Source organism: Cibotium barometz, chromosome 37, assembly GCF_041138505.1.
Source record: "Cibotium barometz isolate CiBa-2024 chromosome 37, ASM4113850v1, whole genome shotgun sequence".
NCBI lineage: Eukaryota > Viridiplantae > Streptophyta > Polypodiopsida > Cyatheales > Cibotiaceae > Cibotium > Cibotium barometz.
In genome coordinates this window covers 42,064,313-42,077,928 of record NC_141082.1, presented here as the reverse complement: position 1 = coordinate 42,077,928, position 13,616 = coordinate 42,064,313, and positions in this window count along the sequence as shown.

Below are 13,616 nucleotides of genomic sequence, written 5' to 3'. Positions count from 1 at the left end.
AAAATGGTCCAACCACTATTACTGGTCCTAAGAATGTATATACATAAAGTCTTTAGATTTTTCCTATTTGACATTAATCTTATGATAAGGCTTCTTTACAAAGTTCAAGACATCTTACAAAAGATAGGTTCTCGTTCGACTGCGGGTAAGATGGAAAATAACCCTATATAGTAGCAAGTGAAACCATGTTAACCTATGAAGTGGTTACCACATCCCCCTTGATGACCGCATCCTTGCATCCTCTAAATTGGTGTCTAAGTTGGTGATGAAGCTAATTCCAGGTCAAAGAGGTGTAAATGTGTGGTGTCTAAGGTTCAAGAAGAAGAGGGTGTCTAAGAAGGAGATGACTTGGTCAAAGAAGAAGAGGGTGGCTATTATGAGACTCACAGGAAACACTAAAAGGTATCTGTAAAAGGTTTACATATAAATAAGATTCAAGGGATTTCAAATGGGAAATACCTAAGGAATGGTTAATAAGCATTAAGTGAAAGTAAAAAGAAAGGTGAATGGTGTTCAATGGAAGCCCAACCGAAACAAAAGAGGGCACCCTTATTTAGGGTAGTTGAAGTGACATTGGCTAGTGAAAAGGCACAGTTAGCCAATGAAGGGTCAAGGAGCTAAAGGTGGAAGGTCATGCACCATGAACTTAGGGTCCATTTGGGATATGGTTGGCTACTATTATAAGTCCTAAAGCTTATAATTCAAGGGTATCAGATCCAAGTTCTTTGTCTTCCATGTTTCCATTGAGCCACTCATTTGCTAACTCTAATTATAAGTATACCCATTAATCTCTACAAAGTAATCTCTTTTCTATTCATTTCCATAACCTAATCCCTATATTTCTCATATAAAATACCACTTGTCTAATAAATTGGGCATACTTTGGAGTTCTACATGGACCAAGTGGAGTACAAGATAACTATGAAGGATCAGCAAATATCAAAACAAGGAGGCATCAACAGAATTGTTCTTCACATCATTAGGGACAATTCATAATTACCCAACCGAGTAAGGTCATTGTGACTCATTGTTTTTTGCTTTGTACGAAATTTTCCATTTTCTTAGTGTTAGAGTAAATGACTTCTAAAGGTTGGGAGAATGAAAATTTTAAAAGGGCCCGAAAACCACATATCCTCTTCCCACATGGAAGAGGATATTACAAAATAGATATGCAAGATATGGAGATAGACTTTGATGATTATGAGGATATGGAAAGGAAGGAGATGAAAGAGAAAAAACTCTAATATAGAAAACAAACTTGAGAAAATGATGGGTCTTCTTAGCTCCTTGATGGGGGGGGGTTTGTTGCAATATCAGGGTGTCCAGTTTTGTCTAGTTTATGCTGGACTGGGACAATGCTTGGAGAGCTAATGTGGGGGGGCCAAGGTACTTAAAATGAGATCAAGCAACTAATAGAAAATACACATGCACTTAAATTAACTCAATATAACTTAAATTAATATAAATTAATCTAAATAATCAAAATTAATAAAAAATATGATAAAATTATAAAAAAAATAATATTTCCATACTTAGAGTGATCCAAAATAAATCCATAGATGTACCATTATAAGCACACTAGTCTCTATAGGTTCTAGATGATTTACATCAAAAATGTAATTTTACTAATTAGATTATTAATATTTACAGGCCTTCTGATAACCTAGAAGAATTTTGAAAAAGAGATCATTAAAAATCCAACCTTTGGATTTGCAATTTTGATAACTACCACATTCTACTAGTGTCTTACTATCTACCACTCGTTTTATCTACAAGATTGAGCATTTTAAGTGGTATTATTGTGGTTACAAAAAGTGACATAGATTATAATACTTTGAAAACCTTGAAATATTTAAAGAAAACAGACAAATAGTTTATAATTTTCTCAAAAAATCAAGTTAAGCTCTATATTACGTGAAGATCTAAGGTCTAAAGTCATCAAATTATGTAACTATATCCCCAACTTTTCATGTGATGTTCCAACAAAATTCCTTGAAAGGAAATTCCTTAGTTAGCTAGGAGAGATTAGCCACTAAAGGTAAGCAAATGCTTGTTTTTTTATTGTTTACAGGGTGCCTAAGTGGACAAAACTGGGTAACCTGATCCTGCAAAACCACCCCAGGGAAGGATTGGGATTGAAAGAAATATCTAAAAGTAACATTGGTGAGGGAAGGGAAAAAACTCTAGAAAAAGGGTTGAATGAAACCATAATTGAAGAGAGTCCTAAAACCAGAGACCAAGGTATGGTATTCAAAGATTTAAAGGCACTCACTTTTAGTGGATAAGAGAAGGAGATGTTCAAAGATTTAGAGGCACCCGCTTTTAGTGGAGAAGAGAAGGACATAAATAAAATGTGGTCCATACTTTCTTACAAAAATGGCAAGATTGCATCGTTTAAGAAATGTGCCTGAATATACTTGTCCCATTAATTGTTCTACATTGGAACATAAGAATTGAAATCTCACTGAATATATAGCTTTCTATTTTCAAAAAGTAAGAGGCTTCATTAGAGGCAAGAAAAAGGGAGTACAAGAAGAAAGTTCGCTCCAAAGAGCCAAAAAATTTAGAGGAGGCTATAAAATTTGCGAACTTTTTTGACGATGTGATGCCTAACGGTAATTGTAAAGAAAAAGATAATTATTTTTCATATAAAGCTCATGGATAAAATTTTGGCTCTCCAAAAAGAAAGGGCTTTTTTTTCAAAAAGAAAGAACCTTCAAAAAAGCAAAAATTCGATCCTAGTAAGTTTCTAAAAAAGTAAAATTTTGAGAGAGCCATTAAAGAAAAAATTTATTTCTCTCGTCTTAATTAAGCGGGTACATGATAAAAATAATTGTCCTAAGTCCTAAGGACAAGAACTTACTGGGGAATGGTAATGAGAACCCTAAAAGAAGAATAGTGCACACTATTCAAGTGTTGATACTTAAGGATTCTCCTAAATATAAATTGGTCAAGGTTTTCCATTCTAATGAAAAGAATTGTTGTATGGTGGCAAAATCTTTGTGGGAACCATCATTTGTAATACATGATTCGGTTCAAGTGCATATTAAGGACAAAAAAGTTAGAATCCTCATAGACTATACCGCCACACACACAAATTTTTATATTACAACTTGGTTAAGAAACTTAAGCTGCCTCAAGTCCTAAGTTCTCATAAGTATATAGTATCATTAGCCAATGGTGGCTATGATAAAGATGAGTGGGATATTGTGGTAAACCAAGTTGGGATAAAGATTCAAGAGTATGAAGCACTTTTGGATTTTCAAGTGATGCATCTGTCGACCCCAAATGTAATTCTGGGAGAGAATGGTTACTTTCGTTAGGGAAAACACTTTCAAGAAGCAATTTGCATAATACACTAACATTTGGGCATAAAGGAAAATTTATTATATTTCAAGGAGAGCACAATGTACCATCTTCTTCTTTGATATGTAATATTGAGCTTCAAAAGCTTCATCAAGATAATGAAATAGAACAAATGTTTTTGTGTTATGCAATGTCTCAATTAAAAACTATTGTGAAAAGTTTGATTGAAAAGTTTGATTAAAGTATTTGTAAAGTAGATAATTATTCTTGGAACAATTTATTAAAAGAATCTAATGCTTTTCTAGAAACATTGCCAAAAGGTTTACCTCCGGATCGAGTGATAATTTATTCCATAGAAGTTTTAAAGAATTCAAAGTCAATTAGTAAACCACCTTATAGAGTAAGTTTAACTAAAAGATAAGAAGTTGAAAAATAGTTGGTGTATATTTGGAACAAGGATTTATTAGGCCAAATATGTCTCCTTGGGCTTCACCAATATTATTAGTGAAGAAAAAAGATGGATCTATGCGGTTGTGCATAGATTATCATGGATTGAATGCAATCACAATAAAAAATAAATTTCATATTCCTAGGATAGATGAGTTGTTTGACCAACTCAAAGGTGCTAAATATTTTAGTAAGATAAATTTAAGGTCTTGATATCATCAAGTAAGAATTGGAATTGAAGATGTGTCAAAAATAACATTTAGGACATATTTTGGGCACTATGAGTTATGAGTTATGCCTTTTGGTCTAACTAATGCTCCTGCTGCTTTTATGACCATGATGAACACTATACTTCATCCTTATTTAGGAAAATTTATGGTGGTTTTTATTGATGATATAGTAGTCTTTAGTCAAAATGAACAAGACAATATTGAGCACCTTAGAAAAGTATTTCAATTATTGAGAAAAAATAAATTATTTACTAAAAAATCTAAATGTGACTTCTTCAAAAAAGAAGTGCAATATCTTGGACACATAGTGTTCAAGGAAGAGATTGTATAGATCCTAATAAAGTTGAAGCTATATTGAGATGGAAGGCACCGTCCAATATAGATGAATTATAAACCTTTTTAGGACTTGTAACGTTCCATCAAAAGTTTACAAGAAATTATGCTAAGATAGCTGTTCCAATGACGAATCAGCTTAAAGAAGGGAAAGGAAAATAGTTTAGTTGGACTCATGACCAACAAACTAGTTTTGAAAAATTGAAAGTAGCAATAGCTATTGCTCCTGTTTTGTAAATAGTGCATCCAAATGAACCATTTGTATTGGAAACATATGCTAGTAATTTTGTTGTAGGAGCAATTTTATTGCAAAAGGAGAGGCTAGTTGCATTTAAAAGTGAAATGTTGAACAAATCTCAAAGTAACTATTCAACTTATGAAAAAGAACTATTTGCAATTGTGTATGGTCTTAAAAAGTGGTGTCATTATTTGTATGGTGCCAATTTTGAAGTATTGTCTAGCCATGAAAGTCTTAAATTGTTAAATACTCAAAAGGAGTTAAGAGGTAGGAAGTCTAGATGGGTTGAAATCCTACAAGAGTTTGATTTTCAAATCAGATATAGAAAATGAAATCACATGCTCTAAGTCAAGCACCCATGATAAATGAGTTGACTTTTACTCAACTATAAAGTGAGTTGATGGCTCACTTAAAAGGAAAATGTGCTAATGTTCCTAGTTGTCAACAAGTAGTTTGGAATTACTTGAATAAAAAGATAACTCTCAAATAGAGAGTAAAGAAAATGCAGTGCTAGTGATATAAAGGTGTCACTTAAAAAAGATAGCGGTTCGAAGGGTCAATAAGTGAAAAAGATTGTTGAAAAAAAGAAAAATCCATCAATAATGTTTACTTGTTATATAAAGGTCACATTTGTGTACCTAAAAAAGAAAATGTTCATGAGAAATTTTTTTTACTAGAATGTCATGACAATCCAAGTACGGGGCACCCAAGAATTTCTAAGACCTATGCACTTGTTAAAAGACAATTTTATTGGGTAGGTTTAAAGAAGGACGTCCTGAATTATGTTATAAAATTCCCTAAGTGCCAAGTAAATAAAGCTGAGTGCCTAAAAGTAGGCGGAATATTACAACCACTACAAATATTTAAGGGTAAGTGGGAAAGTATTTCTATGGATTTCATAGTGGGACTACCTTGAACAAGTAGACGGCATGATTCATTGTGGGTAGTAGTGGATAGGTTAACCAAGTTGGTACAATTTATACCAACTAAAAAAGAAGTGAAAACACTAAAATGTTGATACAATTTATACCAACTAAAAAAGAAGTGAAAACACTAGAATGTTGGTATAATTTATACCAACTAAAAAAGAAGTGAAAACACTAGAATGTTTATCCATTGTCTATAGATATTGTATGGATTGCTAGCAGATATAGTAAACGACTGAGATACAAAGTTTACAAGCCATTTTTGGAAAGAAGTATTCAAAAAATTAGACACCAAACTTAGTATGAGTACATCTGAATATCCGCAAAGCGATGGACAAACAAAAAGGGTTAACCAAGTCCCAGAAGATATGCTTCGAGCATATGTTAATCATAAACAAAACAATTGGGATGAGTATCTTCCATTATTAGAATTTTCTTATAATAGTGCTAAACATTTTGCTACCAGTTTTAGTCCATTCATTGCTAATGTATGGATTTCAACCTAGAGCACTCATAGGAGTTAGGTTACAAAAAGAAAAATTGCAGAGTGTAAAAGACTTTCTCAAAGACATTGCATGCTAAACATTGCAAAGAAGCAATGTTAAAAGATCGTAGGATCGTTCTATTAGTTATAGAGACCATATTAGGGAGTTTGGGAAAATCCCATTACTCTTCAAGAGCTTTCCAACAATATGTCACATGAGGGGGTTTTGACAAAATTACAAAATGGTTTACCATGCCCCCCATTTTTTGATCTTACAAAATGGGAATTGGGATTTTCCCAAACTCCCTAATATCATCTTTATAAGATAGGTAAAAGAAGACCAATTAATTTTGAGGAAGGTGATTTAGTTTATGTTGAAAAGTTAGAAACTTAAAAAATTGGAAAAGTTCCAAAGTTAAGTCCAAGATATTGTGGTCCTTATATAATACTTCAGGCATCTTCGAGCTTCCTTATCTCCTCTTCGGCATTTGGGTACTCCCCGACTCCTTTAGGGGTTGATGGTATTTCCCCTTGCACCTCTAGGTCAGGCTCTTTTTGATTGACCCCTTGATCCCCTTCTTCTCTCGATTGGGTGGACCCGGGTGTCGATCGTATCTTCTTTAGATTCATCTTGGATTGTGACCTTGGTGTCACCCTTACCCACTTTTTTCACTCTTCTTCTCTGACCAGTTCTGGAAGTCGTCGCATCTACTTGGTTCTTCCCCTTGTTCCCCAATTGGGCATGGGCTCGTGTCAGGACATGGAGTGGCGTGATATTTCCAAGCTGCACAAGAGTGGTCTAGATGGTGGCCTCATTAGAAGTGGAAGTCAAACCACTTGCATGGTATGGAAAATCCTTGATCAAATGATCAATGCCACATTTTGTACAAGTAAGTACTAGCATGTCATTAGGCAGAGCAGTCAATTGTTGGGGTTCATGCATATGAACCACATTCTTGTTTTTTGGACACTCAGTAATTCCATGCGGCCCACCACAACCAAAATATTGTCACGATCCTCTACTTTTGTTTGAGCTTATGTCCTTACCCTTCCACTGTACCGTGGTTTGAAACAGAGGTGCTGGCGTGTTATTATGTAGGACATAGAATTCTGATGCGATCTCCGCAACTTCCTCATAGTACTCTCCACTAAGTTCTACTTCACGCACCATATCAATATCTTCTAATGGTTCTTCAATCAATACTTGGGTAATTTTAGCATGTGGTGGTTGTGGTGGTAGAATAGGTGGTGGTAGAGGTGAAGTGTCTTGTACCCAAAACATTCCCCTAGGTAAATAGAAAGAGTTGGGCTCTCCTATAGCTGCAGTGATTTGCACAGGTGGTGCTGGTAAGGCCAATGGAGCTCTAGGTGCCGGCAGCAGCTGTACAACTGTTTGTTTGGAACCTTGGATATTTGCACATTGTAAGTGTTATGATTCCCTAATTTTACACACTGTGCACAATAAAGCCTTACTCTTAACTGTGGACATTCGGTAGTAGTGTGATTCAATCTGCACATGGAGCACCACACCAATTCTCTTCGAGGGTACAGATAGGTATGTCGATGGTCAGATGTTTCTCTTCCCTCCTTTACCTTCAATTTCTCCAGTATTGTATTATTGAGCTCGTCCACAGTCATGTTTCTGACTTGCTTGCTCCGAGTTCCAATCTCTTGGTGACTTGAAACACGCGAAGTCATTGTTACCGAAGATATTCTGACATCTTCTGGTTGTGGCAATTCCAGCATATTATCTTCATATTCAATTGCCAGTTTGCAACATGCATCTAGGTAGACGGTTGGGCTAATACCAGATAATTATACATCTTGTAGTCTCCTCTCCAGAGGAAGAAAGGCTCGTCAGTTAGCCTTCCCCGTAGTTTGCACCTTGAATTTAAGTGCTTTAGTCGAGACACACAGTCTCTCATCGACTCCATTTCCTTTTGTTTGATATTGTGCAGTTGTATTGCCATAGGACTCCATCTGTCGCCACTTCTGGTAAAGCTAGTTACAAACACATTCTTGAGTCATGTGAAGTTAACCTTATCCTCAGGTTTGAGGGTTCGGAACCACTGATGCGCTTTCCCTTCTAGGGTCAGTGAGAAAGCATGAATCATTGTTACATCACTGACTGGCCCACAGGTTTCGCATGTGGATTCAAAAATCTCTACATGTTGAATAGGATCCCCATCCCCAGAGAATTTTCAAACGAGCTTGGAAATGATGATGTGTGGCTTGGAAATGATGATGTGTGGCTTCATCTCGAAGGGTCTGGATTCTAGAGCAGAGCCTAGTTCCTTGACCATTCCTTGGCCCATTTGTGTGGCCATATTCAATAGATCCGTCCTTGTGGCTGCATTAAGATCAATGGTTGGATCAACCCTTGGTCTTTGAGGAATCGCTCCCCCCCTACTTAGACCTCTTCCTCTTCCTATATTGGCTCTCCTAAGCATCTTCAGTCTATGGGATGGTCCTGCCACTTCATTTTGGAATGGCTCATCATTAGCCGCTTCTATACACCTTTGCCGAATTAAGAGTTCCATGTCCTGTAGGAACGTAGGATGGTTGATCATCTGCTGGATATCCTTTTTGCTATACAGGAAGTCTTCCACTTTGCCCGTCGCCCTTGGTAGGTTATCCTCTTCTTCTAGGATTACAAACCCTTCCTCCACTCTGGGCTCTTCACTTATGGGTCCTAAGTTTGGAATTTCTCCCACTTCTTCCCATGACTATTTCTGGCTCTTTACCCTTTGATGATTGGAGTAAGTTTACAATTCCCATCTTTTGTTTGGCTCTTGCCCTTCGAGTATCAAGCTCTTGTTTCCTTAAGCTCAACTCTCATAGCTTCCATTCCACCTCGATCCTTTTTAGATCTAACTCTACTTCCTCTGAGTTGGGAAGAATAATTGACATGTCTTGGTCGCACTTTCCATGTCTCTTCTCATTCGGGCATAATGTCCACTCCTTAGCCTGGTCCTATTGTTGACATCTTAAATATAAAAAATCTCATCCAAATTTTGAGCTTGTAAGGGGAAACGACTGCCCATGGAAGAATGTAAAATGACTTTTTCTCCTTTAGTTCCAAGATTTCTTCTATCCCTTCACCTTGTGGTCGATTAGTCTTTCAACTCTACATGCCCATTTGCTTTAGCCCGTATAACAAATATATCCATAAACACTGTGTTTTGAAATTTCCAACTACAATACATAAAAGTACTAGGAATCACTTACTTGCTAAGATTCAACAATCCTTGGAGCTCTTGTGCCATCTCAGAAAACTCTTTCTCAGACATGTGTTCTCCCACCTTTCTATCTTCATCTATAAATGCTTTCAAAATTAATTCCCTAGCAATAATCATCTGAATCTTTCTCGAACATGCATTGTGGTCCATGCTATAACTACTCGAGCAACAAGGTCTTTTGTGTTTCTCAAAGCATCTCTACACATCCCCTTCGGTACCTCATGTGCATGCATCCTCCGTTGTATTAACAAGTCTACTGTGGGAAGAGTCTTTGGGCATAAAGTAGTATACACACACTGAGCATATCCCCACATACATAGGATGATCATATCCGTGGTGCAAGGGACCATTTATGTTGTGTTCACCAAGTATAATAAAGCCTGATGGTCCACAAAGAATATAAATTTGTTGGCTAATAGTAGGTAATGTCGATACTTCTTGATAGCATAAACCATGGCCAATCCTTCTCATTATGTGGTGATATAATTCACTTCTGCATCATTCAATGGGTAGTCCAATTTAAACTCACCAGGCTATGCCAATACATATCCAAAATTTGAACTCACTAGGCTGTGCCAATACACATCCAATAGCAAATTTTAATGCATTGATGTGCACATGAAATATAAGGTCCCCATTAGGTGGTCTCAGAATGGGCGCACTAGCCATTGCTTGCTTTAATCTATCATATGCTTCCTAGCATTCTTTAGTCCATTCAAAGACAATGAGTGGCTTATATTTCAGCATAAAATATTATGAAACTGCGATAATACCCAACGTGGCCCATAAATCTCTGCACACCTTTGTAATTAGTGGGTGGGGGAAATTCCAAGATCGGCCTAACCTTATTGTCATCAGTGGTGGATATACCGTTCTTCGAGATAATGTGTCCCAATATCAAACCGTGTTTGAACCAAAATTGGCACTTTAAAGGGTTTAAGGATATACAATACAATCAACATCACTTAAACACTTTTCTCAAGCAAGCCAAATGGTCTGTCCATAAAGAGTGTGCACACAGATCGTCAATGAATACCTCCAATCACATTTGCAAGTAGTCCTTGATGAAGGCTGTGCACATTAATTGTTGGAATGTTGCTAGGGCATTGGTGATACCGAAAAGTATGACTTCGTAAGCAATGCCCCCACATTGTATTTAAGGCTATCTTATGCTAGTCTTCGGGTGCTATAAACACCTAATTGTAGCCTTAAAATCCATCTAAGAAGCTGTAAGTCTCTTCACAGCTACTCTCTCCAAAATGTGCTCCGATATAAGGCAATGGTAGGTAATGGCCCTTCCTAGTAGCTGCATTGATCTTTTTGAGATCAACACAGACCCTAAGTTTCCCATTCTTCTTTGGCACTATTACGATTGGTGGCAACCAATCCATATGTTCTATCTCGTAGATGAAATCCATAGCAATGAGTTTATCAATTTCCTCCTTTACAATTGCCACATATTTAGGATTCATCTGGTATGGTTTTTGTCTGGTTAGTCTTTATCCATCCATGATTGGGATCGTATGATGCACCACTTCAGGTGGTACACCCTTGCTCTCTTTGTAGTTCTAGGCAAAACAATCCTTAAACTCTTTAAGGAGAGCAACAAGCTCCTTTTCTTTGGCAGCAGCCAGAGTCAAGTCCTTTGCGATATAAACAAGTTTGGTTTCCTCCCCTGGTTCTACAATATCAATTTCCTTAACTTCAACAGGGCCATCGTATGAGTGGATAACCCATCTTCCTCAACTCTTTTTGTCGTCAATTGGACCACCTTTTGTTCGTCAATTGTGTATGTTTTGAAATGGTCCGATACTGAAAGTAGGTCTGGTTTATCCTCATTGTCACTTTTTGTTTTAGCCATCACCTTCTTAGCCTCTTGCTCGGCTTCTGCCAAAGCTTTTTTTCATTTTTGGTGCCCAACTTTTGTAAGCTTAGGCATTTCCAATTCTCGAAGGGTGACTTCCTCCCTATGTTTCCCTTCAAGGGATATCTTACTCAATTCCTCACCCCGATTCTTAGAAAAATCATCGTGTACCTTAGTAGCTTTGAGGTACCTCAACCACTAGGCATCCGTGTTTTCTTCATAGTAGGGCAATTCATTGAGCGATATATCATTTCTGCATTTGCCATCTTCTAAGGCGTTGGGCATTGGTATGGCCTTGTGATCCAGTCTCTTCTATGCTAGAAACTTCCTCTTCTAATTTCTCTTCAATGGGTTGCCAATTGACCATACAGATAGAGGTAGTGGAAGCAGTCCCAGATTCCATGTATTGAGTTCCTCGGGGTTGCATCACATCTATGGTGGCTAGCATATGCATCTAGTTCTCACTGAAATTCGGAGGAGGGAGTGATGCATACATTTTTGCTTCCTCTTCCTCTTTGGAAATTTCCACTGTGGGCTGGCATATTTGTACGGATGTGGTTCACTTGGTTGTGCCAAATCATTACTAAATAGTTGCCCTTACATGGGGTGTGCTTTCCATGTTTACAGATCTATCTTTAGAATTTGTGAATCTCTTCAAACATACACATGGTCTAATGCCCAATCGTGCACCAATTTGGATTCCCTCATGAAGGGTCTCCCCAATACTATGTCATATGAGTCTGGTTGGTACAAAAATTCCATTACCACAAATGTATGATGGTAGTGAAATGTAAAGAGTTTGAGTCACACATTCTCTAAAAGCCCAATGGGTCTTGAAGATGTTCTATCTACCATTTTAACGATAAGATCTGCTCTTTTCAGATCAGGTTTTCCCCAACATTCCCAACATCATTTTGTGATGATGTCGACCCCCGCCCCACCATCCAAGATAGCCAGTGCTTGGTATCTATTATGATGAATTGGTATTAGAGCATTAGTGTCGTCACTTTCGGAATAACGCCCCAATTGATTAACTGGTATTTTGATGACTCTGGTCGTTCTTTCCCTTGCGTGTTTTAAGGTTCTTTTTGCTAGAGGTGACTGAATCTCCTCTACAGTGTTGGCTAGCCTTATTCCGCCCTCTACCCATTCTTTTATGTCTACCCACAATGTTGGTGAACTGCATAGCAGTTGTCCCAGTGGCATTTGCATGGAAGTGGATAGTATAGCTACGAGATTGCCTATGTCTCTGGGCTCTCTGGCAATTGAGGGTTCCTTCCGTCGATCATATATCCTTTAGATCCATCTTGAATTGTGACTTTGTTGTCACCTTTATCCACTTTTTTCACCCTCCTTCTCCTACCAGTTTTAGAAGTGGTTGCATCTGCTGGATTCTTCCCTTTGTCTCCTAATTGGGCTTGGGCTCGTCGGACATTTAGTGGCATGATGTTCCCATGTTGCACACTTATGGTTTGGACGGTGGCCTAGTTAGAAATGGAAGTCAAACCACTTATGCTTTGGATGGTGGCCTAGTTAGAAATGGAAGTCGACGAACCACTTGCGTGGTATGGACAATCTTTGATGAAATGATCAATCCCACATTTAGTATAATAAGTACTGGCATGTCATTGGGTGGTATAGTCAATTGTTGAGTTTGATGCATATGGACCACATTCTTGCTAGGACATTTAGTGATTTGATGTGGTCCTTTGTAACATTGTAGTGGTCCTCTCCTCATATTTGTGTTTATGTCTTTACCTTTCCACTATATCGTGGTTTGAAACACAGGTACTGGCGTGTTATTTTGTAAGACATAAAATTTTGGTGCAATCTACGCAGCTTCCTCATAGTAGTCACCACCACTGATTTCTACTTAAATGGTAAACTATTCACGTCATGAACTAATTTCTTTACTTTCTAGTGCTCCAAATTTTACTTCAAACTCAGAAATTTGCATTACCTTGTTATAATTTTTATTGGTCTCAAGCACTTCCCTAACCTTAATCTGACAATACCAGGTTCATGAGCTAGATCTGGTTAAGTCGTGAAACTACAAAAAATAGTTCGAAAACCATTCACGTTGTGAGTTCCTATGTAGTTCACACCGTGAGATGTAATCGGTTTACGCCATGAGATGTGCTGAAACAGTTCACAGTGTGAAATGTAAATCGTTCACTTCATGAACTATTTAATGTTTCATGTTGTGAAGCATTTTTGGCTAGTTCACGGATTACAATTTTGTCAAAGGTGTTAGGATAAGACAACCTATTTTTAGCAAAGTAATCCATGATTTGCGGCGATTTCAGGAGTGTTTCACGCCATGAGATTGCAGGGAGGAGTAGTTCACATCGTGAACTATTTTCCTACAATTTCACATGGAAAATTCTCGCATTGATAGAGAGGAGTTTGGGTACAAATTACCTATCCAGATGCTTCCAAAATGATTGTGCCAAGCATAAAGAATGTAATACGAGTTACAAGACACAACCAATGGCTCCTTATTTTTACGATTTTTGTGAATTTATTCAAAGAAAGAAAAACAGAGTATC